Source organism: Haplochromis burtoni, unplaced genomic scaffold (assembly GCF_018398535.1).
Source record: "Haplochromis burtoni strain Fernald_Lab_line unplaced genomic scaffold, NCSU_Asbu1 Contig_249, whole genome shotgun sequence".
Taxonomy (NCBI): domain Eukaryota; kingdom Metazoa; phylum Chordata; class Actinopteri; order Cichliformes; family Cichlidae; genus Haplochromis; species Haplochromis burtoni.
In genome coordinates this window covers 369,847-386,891 of record NW_024582610.1, presented here as the reverse complement: position 1 = coordinate 386,891, position 17,045 = coordinate 369,847, and the positions used below count along the sequence as shown (strand labels likewise).

The following is a 17,045-nucleotide window of genomic DNA, read 5'->3' as shown; positions in this document are numbered from 1 at the left end:
CTGCTCCCCGGGCGCTGCACTGGTGGCTGCCCACTGCTTCACTGGGTGAATGGGTTAAATTCAGAGGAACTATTTCCCTATGGGGACTAACACGCACACTTTACTTTACACTTTTACATAGGTTTACAGTGTTTCAAACATTAAACATTTGGTTTGCTTACCAAACCAAAACAAAAGGAAAAAAAAAAAAGGTGCTCAAAAGAAGAAGGCAAAAAGACCGCAGGATGAGTGTACTGCCACGAGGATGAACTTAAGAGGTGCAGTCTGTGATTTTGCTGAGCAAAAGACCCAAATGATGACATTCAAATAGGCAAGCAGTAGGGATGGATGATAGTCTCAAAATTATCTAAAATTATAAATTATAGTGGCCTCCTCGTGGTTAACCAGGAGGTCAAGGGTGGAGAGTAAGCAGGTCAGGGGCCCAACTGGAGACCAGCAATAATTCAGAAGGGGTTGGCCAGAAGACCAGGAGGGAAAACTGAGCTATTCTGTGGGCCAGCTGGTAGGCCGGCAATGGAAAAAGGGGTTTTCTGGGGACCAACTAGGAAGCCAGAAATTGAGCTTTTTGGGGTTTGCCTAGGCAGCCAGCACTGATATCACAACAGAACTTTGTTTATATCACATAAAAATGTACTAATATTATCTCAGACAAAATGATAATATTGCACAGCTCTAGTGAGTAGTTTGTCTTTCTGTTTTTGTAAAGGCTTGAAACATTATTACTTCTATTACTACATCTTATATGCTCAAAATACACATTAATATTGTAATATTAATATATTGTAATAATAGACTGTGATAAATATATTCCATTTTATTTAATTTTATTCAATTTTATTTATATCGTACCAAATGACAACAGTCAACTCAAGGAGCTTTATATTGTAAGGTAAACTCTCTACAGTAATATAGACAAAACCAACAATTTAACAGTCATATGATCCCCTATGAGCAAGTACTTGGCAACAATGGGAAAGAAAACCCCCCTTTTCAACAGGGGCAAGCTGAAGGCTCTTCCTATCATTGTACTTTCTTTAAAAATTTATTTATTTTTTTGCCTTTCAGCATTTATTGAATAGAGAGACAGTGTAGATAGACAGGAAAGTGGGGGGAGAGAGAGAGGGGATGACATGCAGCAAAGGGACTCAAACCCGGGCCTACTGCTCTCTGGCCATAATACATATGGTCGCCTGCTCACCCACTGAGCTAAAACGGTGCCACCTCCCATTGTACTTTTAAATATGCTAGGAACCACAAGTACGCTTGCAGTTTGAGAGTAAAGTGCTCGATTAGCAGTGATGTGGTATTATGCAGACTTTACGATAAGCTGGGGCCTTTAGATGTTGTTCTGGGTTCTTTTGTGACCTCCTAGATGGGTTTTCAGCGTGCTCTGGGAGACATTTTGGTAGGCCAGTCACTCCTGGGATGGTTCATCACTGTTCCAAGATTTTCCATTTGTGGATAATGGCTCTCACTCTGGTTCACTGGAGTACTAAACCCTAAAGAAATGTTGTTGTAACCGTTCCTAGACTGATAAACGTCAATGCCTTTGTTTATCAGCTGTTTCTTTAGGTCAGGGCATGATGTGTTGCTATGTGACATCTTTTAGCCTACCTCACTTTATCAGACTGGTTCTATTTAAGCCATCTCTTGATTCAACAGGCCTGGCAGTAATCAGGCCCGGGTGTGGTAGTGCAATTAAACTCAGCTTTCAAAAACAAGAGGAAATAAAGAAGATTAAAGCTGCAAGCTGCAAGGATCTTGCACTTGTGGCTAACCCCTGCCGAACACCTTAAATGCCCACTAGGTGGCAATGGAGAGTCTATTGAATAATCGCAATTACTAAAATAATCGATAGCTGCAGCCCTACATGAAATAGCTTATTAGTTTTTTCCATTACATTTGTGACCTAGAAAATAAGCAAAATGACTTAACTGGGTTAGGATTAAGTTCAGTGATATCGAGAATATATGGGGAGTGATGTGCTTGCAGTCATTCCCCAAATCTATGTGAATGTTATCATGACCACTGGTTAATGATCTTAAGAATTTTCATACTAACGATCATGAAAATAAACTCAAAGTCAGTTGTGTTTGTTTCGGGAAACTGCGGAGACTGAAGACGTCACTTGAATGAGTGACAAAACATTTCTCCCATTAAAATAAAGATAAGAGAAAATTGAGGCAGCAACTAATTGGGCAAAACCCAGACTTCTGAGGCAGATCACTTTCCAATAGCTAAAAGGATGATTCAGCACTCTACGCATACTAACACAGCTTGATCTTAAAAAAGAAAAACAGATCCCCAACAGTGTCACCCACAAAGCACCCCCACACCTCCTCCTTCACGGTGGGAACCATGCATGCAGAGACCATCCGTTCACCTTTTCTGCGTCACACAAAGACAGGGCGAGTGGAACCAAAGATCTCAAATTTGGACTCATCAGACCAAAGCAGGGATTTCCACTGGTATAGTGCCCATTCCTTGTGTTTCTTGGTCCAATCAAATCTCTCCTGCTTGTACTTTTGGACACATTGAAAGTTTTAGCGATTTTTTGGACTGACTGACATTCAGTTCTTAAATTAATGATGAACTGTTGTTTCTCTTTAATTAGCTGATTGGTTTGTGCAATAATATGAATTCTAAAAGTTGTCAAATAGGGCTGTCAGCTGTGTACAAACCTGACTTCTGCACAACACAACTGATGGTCCCAACACCATTAAGAAGGCAAGAAATTCCAGAAATGAACCTTGACAAGGCACAGCTGTGAAGTGAAAACCATTTCAGGTGACTACATCATGAAGCTTATTGAGAGAAGGCCAAGGGTTTGCAGCGCAGTCAACAATGGGTGACTTCTTTGAGAAATCTAAAATATAAGACATATTTAGAGTTACTTATCAACTTTTTTTCTTTTCTAATTAATTCCATATATCTTGCTTCATATATTTGATGTCTTCAGTATGTATCTACAATGTAGATAGTGGTAAAAACATTAAATGAGAAGGTGTGTCCAGACTCTTGACTGTTTGGTGTTCATTAAAATGCTTTCAGAATACGGCAAATGTACAATGATTCAGCTCATAAATCATGACACACTGCTCTCCCTAACATAAGCTCACTTAATAGGTTGAAAGTATCAGTATCAGTATCGGTAATACTTCCCTTAATCTACTTGGTATCAGATCGATACCAAACTCTGTGGTATCCTATAGCACTAGCACAAACAACATGTCAGGCCAAAACTGTACATCTTAAAGAATATATACCAGGAAAGCTGATCTGGCAACCGTATCGGGCTTTAAGGATGTCCTGTGGCAGGTTACAATGTTCCAACTGCAACTACAAATGCTTTCAAATGGGGAGCTGGTGGCACACAAAGGTATTTCTTGGCCAGGCATCTCACTGCTGAATAGGCAACTTCATGTTCTAATGGCCTAATAATGATCCTTATTGTTGTTTTAGAGAGGAGCGGTGCTTCAAAGGAAAGTTGGAAATGTCTGTCAGAATCTGCAGATTATACAGTACAAATAAAATGTTCACGTTTCTCCAACGTTGTCTTCCCAACAGTTTCACTAACATCTACACTGGATGGCCAGGAAGCATTCACGATGTCTTCTCGGGCGCTTCTCCGGTGCTGTTAATTGGCATCTGTCTTGTGTCAATGACGTAAAAGACGGATTTAATGCGACATGAGGCGACCGTGGCTCAGGGGGTTGGGAATCGCATCTGTAACCGGAAGGTCGCCGGTTCGATCCCTGGGCTCTCTGTCCTGGTCGTTGTGTCCTTGGGCAAGACACTTTACCCTACTTGCCTACTGGTGTTGGCCAGAGGGGCCGATGGCGCGATATGGCAGCCTCGCTTCTGTCAGTCTGCCCCAGGGCAGCTGTGGCTACAACTGTAGCTTGCCTCCACCAGTGTGAGAGTGAATGAATAGTGGTATTGTAAAGCGCTTTGGGTGCCTTGAAAAGCGCTATATCAATCCATTATTATTATTATTATGACCGTTCAAACAGCAGTCGCTTTCTAAAATATCAGATATATATCGGATTCAGGACCACATACGAAAGTGACCCAGGTCGGATTTGAAAATATCGGATTTGTGCCGTTCACACTGTCATACCATGATCGGATATGGGTCGCATAGGGTCAAAAAAGTCGGATTTGATGCGCTTTCGCCTGCAGTGTGAACGTAGCCTTAAAAATATGGAGTCTAATCTTACTCTGGGTGGCATTACCATAGCCTCCAGTAACAGTGAGGAATGTTGGAGTCATTTTTCAGTAACGTAAGTCTAATGTGCCTTGTAAACAAATATATAATACTGTTTTTTTTCCAATTAGAAGCATCCTGTCTGAGAGCAAGCTGAAAAACTAGTTTGTGCAATTATTCCTTCTTGGCTAGAACACCAATTCATTATTGTAAAAACTCCCTAAAAACTTCAGTTAAACCAAAATGTTGCAGCAAGAGTACTGACAGCATATTTCACCCACACTAGCTCCCTGTTAAATCCAGAATCCAATTTAAAATCCTTCTCACCACATACAAGGTCTTGAATAATCAAGCCTCATCTTATTTTAAAGACCTTACAGTATCGTATCACCCCAATAGAGCACTTCACTTTCAGACTGCTGGTGTATTTGTTGTTCCTGGAGTATTTAGAAGTGGAATGGGAGGGCCTTCTCTTCCTAAGTTGTTCTGTTAGAGGTTTCTTCCTGTTAAAAGGGAGATTTTCCCATTGTCACCAAGTATTTGCTCATAGGGGGTCATCTGATTTTTAGGGTTTTTTTTCCTATTTTGTCTCTATAATTGTACAGCCTTTACCTGACAGTTTAAAGCAGCTTGAGGGAGCTGCTGTTGTGATTTGGTGGTACAGTGGGGCAAAAAAGTATTTAGTCAGCCACCGATTGTGCAAGTTCCCCCACCTTAAAATGATGACAGAGGTCAGTAATTTGCACCAGAGGTACACTTCAACTGTGAGAGACAGAATGTGAAAAAAAAAAATCCATGAATCCACATGGTAGGATTTGTAAAGAATTTATTCGTAAATCAGGGTGGAAAATAAGTATTTGGTCAATAACAAAAATACAACTCAATACTTTGTAACATAACCTTTGTTGGCAATAACAGAGGTCAAACGTTTACTATAGGTCTTTACCAGGTTTGCACACACAGTAGCTGGTATTTTGGCCCATTCCTCCATGCAGATCTTCTCGAGAGCAGTGATGTTTTGGGGCTGTCGCCGAGCAACACGGACTTTCAACTCCCGCCACAGATTTTCTATGGGGTTGAGGTCTGGAGACTGGCTAGGCCACTCCAGGACTTTCAAATGCTTCTTACGGAGCCACTCCTTTGTTGCCGGGCGGTGTGTTTTGGATCATTGTCATGTTGGAAGACCCAGCCTCGTTTCATCTTCAAAGTTCTCACTGATGGAAGGAGGTTTTGGCTCAAAATCTCACGATACATGGCCCCATTCATTCTGTCCTTAACACGGATCAGTCGTCCTGTCCCCTTGGCAGAAAAACAGCCCCATAGCATGATGTTTCCACCCCCATGCTTCACAGTAGGTATGGTGTTCTTGGGATGCAACTCAGTATTCTTCTTCCTCCAAACACGACGAGTTGAGTTTATACCAAAAAGTTCTACTTTGGTTTCATCTGACCACATGACATTCTCCCAATCCTCTGCTGTATCATCCATGTGCTCTCTGGCAAACTTCAGACGGGCCTGGACATGCACTGGCTTCAGCAGCGGAACACGTCTGGCACTGCGGGATTTGATTCCCTGCCGTTGTAGTGTGTTACTGATGGTGACCTTTGTTACTTTGGTCCCAGCTCTCTGCAGGTCATTCACCAGGTCCCCCCGTGTGGTTCTGGGATCTTTGCTCACCGTTCTCATGATCATTTTGACCCCACGGGATGAGATCTTGCGTGGAGCCCCAGATCGAGGGAGATTATCAGTGGTCTTGTATGTCTTCCATTTTCTGATGATTGCTCCCACAGTTGATTTTTTCACACCAAGCTGCTTGCCTATTGTAGATTCACTCTTCCCAGTCTGGTGCAGGTCTACAATACTTTTCCTGGTGTCCTTCGAAAGCTCTTTGGTCTTGGCCATGGCGGAGTTTGGAGTCTGACTGTTTGAGGCTGTGGACAGGTGTCTTTTATACAGATGATGAGTTCAAACAGGTGCCATTCATACAGGTAACGAGTGGGGGACAGAAAAGCTTCTTACAGAAGACGTTACAGGTCTGTGAGAGCCAGAGATTTTCCTTGTTTGAGGTGACCAAATACTTATTTTCCACCCTGATTTACGAATAAATTCTTTACAAATCCTACCATGTGATTCATGGATTTTTTTTCACATTCTGTCTCTCACAGTTGAAGTGTACCTCTGGTGCAAATTACTGACCTCTGTCATCATTTTAAGTGGGGGAACTTGCACAATCGGTGGCTGACTAAATACTTTTTTGCCCCACTGTATATAAATAAAATGGAATTGAACTCAATAATGAAGCCGGGTTCAAGGAACATTGCATTGCCACATAATGCCCTATAACACCGGACCTTAAAGAAACACTCTAAGATAGAGAAACGACAACAAGACCTTCTCCATGATACAGTCACTCTCCTTCAGATGCCCACCCCGGTTCACAGGATGGTGGAAGAGGATTCCATGGCTGAAACAGAGGGCGTACCTGAGGCAGATGACAACTACTCTGACACCTGTTCTTACTGCAAACAAAAAAAGACATGCTGGGCCTGTGACTGCCCCATGAAGAGGGGCTAGAAGTGTTAATGGACCAACTGACCAAGCGAGGTGTTCCAGAGGAGGAAGCCACAGCTGCATATAACACACACACGCTCCTGCAATGAAGAAGTAATTGCTACTACCCATATGGAAAAGATATATATAAATCTTATAAAGTTTGTATCTGTCTTGTCTGAAACTTGTATGAAAAGCATATAAGAGATAAAAACAGATATAAGATCCCTTGAAAAATTAAATAATGAAACTTGTATGTTTTGGATACTTACTAAAACAATGTATGAAAGTAATGAGAAAGTGGCCACTTTCATGAGTAAATCACATATAAGCTTTTACTATTTCTTTTCCATATGGGTAACCTTGATACACCTACCTACACCAATACAGACAGCAATTAAGCCTTTAGAGCAGAAGAATGATTCTTTGACTTGTACTTATGTAAAATACTCACATAAAGCTTATAAAGCTTTCCCCAATTATACTTTGAATATTAGTGGCAAAGACATTGATTGTCTGACAAATTTTGGTACCACGTACTGTTATCAGAGTAGTTGGATTTCCTGCTTCGAGTGACAGTTTTCTGTTTGATCCTGTAGTACTATTGTTAAAGAAAATTTCACTGCCCCCTTGCGTTGTGGTGGTGCTAATGACACATTCATTTTTATGCTCCCCTCCTGTCCCTGACAATCTGTTGGTTGGCGATTTGATGTTTCTGATGGTGCGTGTGTGCATATATATCATATATATCTGTAATCACACTCCTTCTGCAGCTGTTCTGGATTTTACTACAAGTGATTTGATTTATATTGTGATTTTGTTTCCATATCCAAAGATCCAAAGCAACTACCAGTGACAACAATACTCCATCAGCCTTGTATGGCTGAAGGGTAAAAATGATTGTGAATAGATTGTATACAGGGCAGTAAAAAAGCATTTGCCTCTTTTCTGACTATTAATTTGTCTTAAAATCACTTTTGATATTAGATAAAGATAACCACAGTAAATACAAAATCCAGTTTTTATATGATTGTTGAATTATTTTATTTTTTAAAGGAAAGAGGATTGCCAAATCTGCCAGGCTTTATGTGAAAAATGATTTGCTCTCCTTGTCAAATCATGAACTGGGACTAACCACATGTTTCGGGAAGCTGAGTTAAATTTCACCAGCCGCACTCAGGCCTGAGTACTGCCAGACCTGCTGCATCAAGAAATCTCCTAAATAAAACCTGCCAACATGAAAAAGATGTCAAAAAGCAATCCGTCATGCCACAAACAAAAGAAAACGGAAAACTAAAGCCCTTCACATCTGATTGTCTGGAAAAGGGTTTGGACACTCAAGTGAACCACAGAGAGAGCCACTATTCAAAAATGGGGTAAACTTAAAAATTACTTTAGCATGAGTAGCCACCCAACTGAAATTATTTCAAGACCAGATCAACAAATAGATGATCCCCAAGAATTCTGGGAAAATTCTGTGGGCTGACTGATGAGACAAAATCTGAACTTTCTGGGAGGTTTAAGTCCCATTTTACTTGTTGTAAGTTAGTTTGATGTTCATAAAAAGAACATCAGGCTGCTTTGCTGCTTCAGGACCTGGATGACTTGTCCCAAGCAATGGAACCGTGAGTCCTGCTCTCTACCAGAAAACCCTAAAGGAGCATTTCACCTGGCCATCACGTCCCTGAAGCTGAAGCTCTCTCGGGACATGCAGGAAAACAATGATCTGAAACACACCAGCAAGTCCACCTCTGAATAACATTTATAAATAAATAAATAAATAAATAAATAAATAAATAAATAAGGTTTAATTCCTTTGATATCCTTTCAAACAAACCTTAATACTCTCCAGTGTGGCTGAAAATAAATAATTAGGCAAAGAGGGCTCGTTGTCAGGGCTCACTGCCAGTTTTCGAAAACTTGCAGATCTTGCTGCCACGGCTGACAAATATGCAAAAACTATGCAAAAACTAAGAGATCAGGAAGAGGGAAAATAATTTTTCATAGTAAATATACATACATAACAGGACAGATAACTCTTTGTAGTCGTTGCACAGTCATATCTAGAACAACAGCACAACGAAATTGGAAACTGTCCCACATCTGCACTACAGAGTCCTGTAGGATGCTGCGTTCCCTCCTGAGACAGCGAGTGCTGTACAAGTCCTTCAGGGAGGGAAGAGGATGTCCAATGATTTTTGGGCCATATTAATGACCCTCTGAAGTGTCTTTTTGTGTGCCGTGGTGCAGCTGGAGAACCGCACAGAGATGCAGTCAGCACACTTTCAGTGGAGCAGCGGTAGAACACAATCAGCAGCTCCTTCTTCAGGTCCATTTTTCTGAGGATTCTCAGAAAATGGAGACGCTGTTGGGCCTTCTTTAAAACCACCGAGGTGTTTGAGCTTGTCTATGTGCACACCCAGGAACTTGAAACTGGACACCCTTTCCACGCACTCCCTGTTGATGCTGACAGGCTGCAGCTCAGACTTCCTCCTTCTGAAGTCGACTACCAGTTCTTTTGTCGTGGTGTTCTTGAGGTCCAGGTTGGTGTCCGCACATCAATCCGACAGCCTCTGAAGCTCAGCTCTATATCCTGTCTCGTCTCCCCCAGAGATGAGCCCCACCACGGTGGTATCCTCTGTGAACTTAATGACTGCGTTGTCTGTGTGGGTACTGACACAGTCATGTGTGTACAGAGTGTATAGTAGGGCACTGATAGTAGAACAGCCTTGTGAAGAGCCGGTGTTAAGGCTGAGGAAAGATGAGGCCCCACTCTAACTCTCTGTACACCAGAGGTGTTAAATGAATAAATTACCTCCTCGACATGTCTTGAAGTTCTCCAGAGGCCTGGTAATGAACTAATGACTTGTTGACCCAGGGTGATATCTAAAACTTGCAGGACAATGGCCCTTGAGGCCTGGAGTTGAACACCCCTGCTGTACACGGTCTGAGAGAAAGTCTCTGATCCAGTGGCAGGTGATAGAAAATAGCAATATGGCGGTTAGCACTGTTGCCTCACAGGAAGAAGGTCCCGAGTTCACCTCCACCACCTGGCCACAGTCTTTCTGTGTGGAGTGTGCATATTCTTCCTGTGTTTGTGTAGGTTCTCTCCCACCATCCATAGACATGCGGTTTTTTGAGGGGTAATTTATGATACTAAATTGCCTATAGGTGTGAATGTGAGTGTGAATGGTTGTCTGTCCCTCTGCGTTTAGCTCTGCATAATCTGCTGGCAATCTATCCAACGTCTACCCGGCCTCTCAACCTTTGGTAGCTGGGATAGGCTCTAGCCTCCACAACTGTGATAAGCAGAAGAGAATGGATGGATGGAATATATCTCTAAAACCTTTTTGCAAAAGAGTAAATGCCACTGTGAGCAAAGTAAAGCACAAAGGATTCCCTTTGTCTTCTCAAAGCTGCTGTAGTGCAGCCGCTAATTAGCATATTTCTGATATAATCAGTAAAGGGTTGCCTTTAAAATAATTTACCAGTTCTACAAAACAGAGACAAAAATAGACCAGTCTTCTATTCTAAAACACATTCAGAAAACCCAGCACAATTTAATGGACAGAAATATAAATACTGTGTGGATATTTTAAGAGAATTATGAAACTAGCTATATGAAACTCTTTAATTAAACATTTACTTATATTTTACATGTTACTTCTTTTCTTAAAGGAATGCATATAGCGTTGTGTTCACACACAATCCGCTACTAGCAGCAGCAGCAGCCTTGTTTTCTTCTATGCCAGAGTACAGAAAAAAATGGTTATTATTCTCCAGTTTATTCTTCATACAGATGCTTGTAACATGTAATTGGCACGTTAAGCCAATTAACATGGCTGTCATCCATTTACTTTTCAGCTTCCTTTTCTTCTCTTCAATTTCCCCTGACAGAGAACCATCTGTCAGGCCTGCATCCCCAGTTAGCAGCCAGCGGAGTCGTAACACTTTGTTGTCTTCAACAGGTCTTCCCTAATCAGCCAATCACATGACAGCAACTCAGTGCATTTAGGCATGTAAATGTAGTTGAGATTCTTGAGACAACCTATTTTCTGTTGGCTTCCAGCAGCATTGCATCACATGTCACATAGATTGAATAACCTCAAACTGGTTTCTTGAACACAACGGTGATTTCACTGTGCTCAGATGGCCTCCAGAGTCACCACATTGTAATCCAACAGAGTACCTCTGGGATGTGGTGGAATGAGACGTGTACATCACGGATGTGCATGACGTACAAATCTGCAACATTTGTTTGAGGTTATCATGTAAATCAAAATCTGTGAGGAATGTCTCCAGCACCTTGATGAATCTATGTCACAAAAAAAAGGCTATTTCTTAAAACAAAAGGCGATTGAGCCTGGTACCAGCACGGAGTACCTAACAGTGTCCAGTTAAAGTATACTCCATTTTACTACAACTACATTTCCAATAAATCTGTTTTCCTGGACATGAGTTTCTATTTCATTATTGGCCAACAGAATTAGCATGAAACAGGGCTGTTTAACAACTATGTGTTAACCAGTGATGTTCCACCCTGATAAAAGCAGTGCTTGACTTGTGAAATCTAAAAGCAGAAATCATTTAAAACATACAAAAGTAAAGCAATCTGTCTCTTTTTATCTCACACAGCACTGCCATAAAGCTCCTCACCTGTCAATATGTGTATACAGCCTTTAAATTACTGCTATCTTGTGGTTGACTGTTGCAATTATTTCATTGAAGACTAGCTCTCTCCGTAATGCGGGCGTGTCCATCTTCAGCACTGGCTGGAGCTGGGCAAGCTGAGAGGCAGGCAGCATTGTGGATAAAACCAGAGTGAGAGGCAAGCTGCTGCTGGTCTGCTTTCACTGCTCTGAAATCAGTTACTATCCACGCTTCATATAGAAACACACCTAGGATTAGCAAGTAAACAAGCTTCAGTGATTTAGCATAGTAACAGATGAGTTTCCTGTTGCCAACCACTTAGAGCAATGTATGTGATAATGTGATGTAGACAATGAAAAGACAACATGACGGCGTACCGCTCAGAGGTCTTGCATTCAGTCATCTTTTTGTTTGTTTTTGTACATCTGTTATACAATTTCATCAACGCGATGTTGGACAAACCTCATGTTCAGCAGATAAGACCTCTTGTTACTGGGTCTACAGAGTGATGGGATTCTTACAACAGAGGTTCTTCACTCCCACAACATAAGGATAACAAACAGAAACAAAGCTGTAGAGCCAGTGTGAAGGAAAGAATAAGGAAAACGCTTCAAAAGCCTCCGCTCCTCAGCCTTTTCCTTACAAAAGCCAGGTCTATTGTGAACAAAAATGGATGAGGTGAGGCTACAGCTGGAAGACAATAGTTCATTGGGGACTGCTGCACCCCTACTTCAAAAACAGTTAAAACATGGGCTGGGTGCTTCTTTGCAGCTACAAGACTGTGTTGAGAATACAGACTGGAGTATTTTTGAATCTCAGGACCTGGAGGAGTACACTACATCCATACTCTCCTAACCACTGCCACTCTCACCACTGACAAATGCATCCAGGTGTATGCCAGCCACAAGCCCTGGATGACACGTGAGGTCAGGACCCTGCTTAGTAACAGAAACACTGCTTTCAGGTCGGATGACTTGGAACTGCACAATGCAGCCACAGCAAACCTGAAAAGGGGCATCAGACAGGCCAAGCTGGATTATAACAACTAAGGACTATCTCCAGAACAACAACTTGAGGCAACTGTGGCTGGGGGTCCAAAACATCACTAACTACAACCCCAGACCCAGGGCTGTGGATGGTGATGTTGTGCTAGCGGAGACGTTGAACTGCTTCTTTGGCCGCTTTGAACAAAAAACACCAGACGCAGTCACACCACACACACAGGCCAACACCAGCCACATCTTTGTGTTGGAGAATCATGACATGAGACGCATGTTAAGGACAGTTAACAGGACCCCCAGAAATGCAGCAGGACCTGATTGCATCAGGTGCTGAAGGTCTGTACAGACCAGCTCACAACCTGTCCTTAGCACAGACCACTGTCCCACCCTGCCTGGAGGCCTTGACCATTCATGGCTGTCCCAAAAGGAACACCACCAGCAGCCTAGTTAACTTCCACCCAGTGGTTCTCACTCCATTCGTTATCGAGTGTTTTGAGAACCTGGTCAAAAGTCACATAATTCGAGGACCATGTAAATTGAACCCCCACAAGTTTACACAGAGGGATAATAGAGGATGCCGTAGCCACTGCTAGCCGCACAACCTTGATTCATCTAGAGCACAAGGACAGTTATGCTAGGCTTCTTTTCACTGACTTCAGCTCAGCATTTAACACAAACACCCCTAGCAGACTGGGAACAAAACTAATCAACCTCGTCCTCCCATACTCCATCTGACTCTGGATTAAGGACTTCCTGAGAGTCCGCCCACAGTGAGTTAAAGAAGGGCCCAAACTTTACCCAACATTCAGCCTCAACATTGGCTTGCCATAGGGATGTGTGCCGACTCTCCTGCTGTACACTCTCCACACACCCGACTGCACCCCACTCACCCAAGCAACTCAATAGTGAATTTCACAGATGACATGACAGCGGTTGGACTCATCATGGGGGAAGATGAGTGTGCATACAGGGACAAGGTAGAGAAACTGGCATCATGGTGCAGCAGCAACGACCTTTTCCTCAACACCACAAAAACAAAAGAAATAATAGTGAACTTCAGGAGAAGCACATCTAATCGTCATATACATTAATGGGTACTGTGTGGAGAGGCTCTGACTTGAAGGTTCTGGGCCTGTGCCTGGGTGATGACCTAACCCAGAAAACCAACACCTGCGATGACCAAGAACCCACAGCAGCAGACAAGTATAGCACGCTTCAATATTTCCTGCATGACCAAGTGAACTTAACAACATCTAAAGAATAATTCAATCAAATATTCACAACACACATATGACAAGGCTGTTGCAATAATAAACAATAAATGAACATTGTTACATCTTTACTAACCTGTGCAATACCCAACCTGTGTAACCAATACACAATGACTGAAGCACACACACACACACACACACACGCATGTATATATCTATTTATTTATATTTATATTCTGTTTCTACTGTGTTTATTTACTAGAAAGGTTTTTAATTTTGTATTTTTGTGAATAGTTAGATTGCTTTCTTTGCACTGAATGAGACTGCATATAATTTTGTTGCACTTTTGGCATATTGACGATAAAAAGACTTCTCGCTGCTTGCCTTCCTGTAAAAGTCATCACACACTGCTGGTGATAAACAGTATCCATTTCCAAGGTGGTGGTAAGATCTGTTAAAATCCAGGCCATAGAAAATAGTCACACACAACGGTTTACAAAGTGTGAGGCTACTGTAGTTATAATGAATTTAGTTATTACACTTTAAATAATTACTCAGAGAGGCAATTAGTCCAGCTGATTCAGTTACATTATCTTGTCCATGAGTGCTAACCACCGCACCACTGTACAGCTTCAGTATCTTGTAATTTGCTAAAATGTTGACAGTGGACACACAATCCCTCACCAGTAACATATCTGCTTGCTTTTTTCTGTAAAATATGCTAAATCAGACTTTATCTGCTTTTGGTGTCTTCAGCAGCATTAACTTTTCATGGTTATGTTTAGACATTATTAACCACACTTTGGTTGTGTTGACAGAAGGATTGTGAGTCTGTAGTGAACAAGAGACAGCATATTCACCACTACTCATACAACACTATTACACGTTTCATTCACCCAACGAAACACATTCATGCCTAAGCATATGCATGATTACACACCATCTTACACAAGGAAGACAAGGGATGGGAATTTGTAACAAGTTAGCAGTTACGATTCCATGATCAATATCACTTATTGATTCAATTCCTTATTGATTCTCATTGCGCTCTTAAAGACATCAATGGTCATCAGTGTTGGAGTCAAAAAAGTAATGGATTGCACAAAACACTTTTATTCAAAGTAAAGCAGTACATTACTTAATTACTCCCAGTAGAAAGTAATTCATTATTCAACTCGTTACGTTACATTGAGTTTCTCCATAACACAATTACTAGTTAACAATTTAAACCTTTAGGTTACAGTTCCACACAGCAAAACAAATCCCCATCTTAATGAGCACACACATATGATCTTTCTCTTAGCGTTTAGGTATAAACACAAAGCCGACAAGATGAAGCAAAGATAAAAACCAGCCTAAAGAGTCTTCAAAGCGACGTCCACAGTGATTCTGCTTTAGAAACATGAAATGGTAGAAACGGAGGCTGCAGCCTGACTGTTCATCGCTGCTTTTGTTACCAGTTAAAGTTCAGGGTCTGGCTGCTGTGGTCGGTCAGCAGTCACTCAGCTTTAACATACCTCTGGGTTCTTGCTAGCTTAGTGTTAGCATGCCATCTGTGCAGGCACTTGCAAAGAGGCAAAGTTGTGTTAGCACCATAACGCAGCCGTTTCTGTCTTGGATCCAGTTTGCACTTTACAACTGGGCTCTCATCATTCTATGCAGTAGAAATAAAAGTTCAGTCCATATCCCTGCTGTACACTGCTCTACTGCACACAAACTGAAATCAGCTGATTGTAGTGCAAGTGGAACCAATAAGCAGGATCAATAGGTAAGCAGACTAACAATTCCAAGGAAGTGAGCTGCTGGGAACACTGGCTCTCAAATCCCTACTTAAGAACTCAAGGAGCATGAGATCAATTTATCCACCTTCCAACTGGTGGACAACCCGCGCTACCACCTGAGCCACAGGTACCAGTTTAACTTCTACAAGACTGCGGCAGCAATTCTTAGTTTGCATTACTTTTACTTCTTATCCTCAACCTTTAACTACACCATCCAATCGTCACTGGCTAATACAGCAAATAAAGCAGATATGTGAGTTTTCTTTTGACTTGGTTCTCTGTGAAAGTAATATATGAAACATAAAAACTCACACAATCAGGGTGGCGAGAAGAAGGTGGTGTAAAGCGGGCTAAGATTCTGATGCTTTTGATCCAAACAACAAGAACAACTGCATTTGAGTCCAGAACTACTTATCTCAAACCTTTCAATTATCACTGTACCCGTGAATCCAGATTTGTTTAAAATGACCCTTTTTGAACAAATCAATAATCTGAATGGACTGACCTGCAGTAATGATTTGCATGAGGCTAAATGACCCCTGGATATTCCCAGCCTTCATTTATTAACACACCCACATGAGCTTGTTAAGTTCTGGGGACAAACTGCCACGATGTGTTCCACACCCTGACTTTCAAGGCAATCAGCGTGATAAAAACACGTCCATATTTTTGATGTTGGCAGCTGAAGAACACCGGCCTGGGAGGCTGGATTCACGTCGACTCTACACTCTATTCAAATTCAGCCTGTTTTGTTTATATCAGGAAAGACAGATTTACATGAACAGCATAAGAACCTGTTCGGCCTCATTAAAGAAAATACTATTAAATAGGCGCATGGAGGAAACAGGAGGATTTGCACATACACAAAACAAGTCCTGATCCAGCTGGATTCCTGTCGTTAATTTCCCACCTCCCTGCACTGATCATGGAAGATCATGGCGAACAGAGGGGTGAGATTTTCCTCAATGTGGTTAATTCATTATAGGAACACCGAACCTCCCACGCAGAACTACTAAATGAGAAAAAGCTGTTCACGCCTGTGTTATAAAAAACATTGATGTGTTGGGATTTGGCGGAATTTGGTGTTGCGGTTTCTCTACGCTCGAGAGTTAACCACTCATTAACTGAGCTGAGAAACTATTTTGTTTGTTTGTTTGTTGTTCTTCATAATTATAGGCTAGTGAATAAGGAGACATGTATGTAGATCTGACTGTGATTGGGCCATGCACCTCTCATTCTAGTGCCGCGCCATGGGAGTCGCCTCGATCCATCACAAGGACGAGATGCTGCAAAGGAGGATTTCTCTATTCGAGCCTCCTCTCGAAGTGATAAGGTGCATTTCCTGTCAGCATCTACTTATGAAAGCAGGTTAGCAGCATTCCAGCAAAGAGATGGGAATTTAGACCGACAGGTGCAACAGCATCTAGCCTCCACGCATCGCTCCTGCCACGCTGACAAATATCCAGATACAACCACCCCGGCGAATAACTAACAACCGAGGGAGATGACAGGGAAAGACACTAAATTCGCACATATGTTCTGCGTGGAAATCCTTGAATCGTGGGAGCGAATACGTGGCGAACTAGCTAGTAAGCACAGCCACCAAGCGAACCGCGGCTGCTAGTCTCATCTCTGGGCTGGCTGC

The 17,045-nt window shown here is 42.0% G+C and overlaps 1 protein-coding gene across 4 annotated transcripts in view; it reads right to left on the bottom strand.

Annotated features, from left to right (window-relative positions):
• arhgap39 (Rho GTPase activating protein 39) overlaps positions 1-17,045 on the bottom strand; it is a 63,093-nt gene that overhangs the window by 43,691 nt on the left and 2,357 nt on the right. The gene's annotated exons all lie outside the window — the stretch shown is intronic.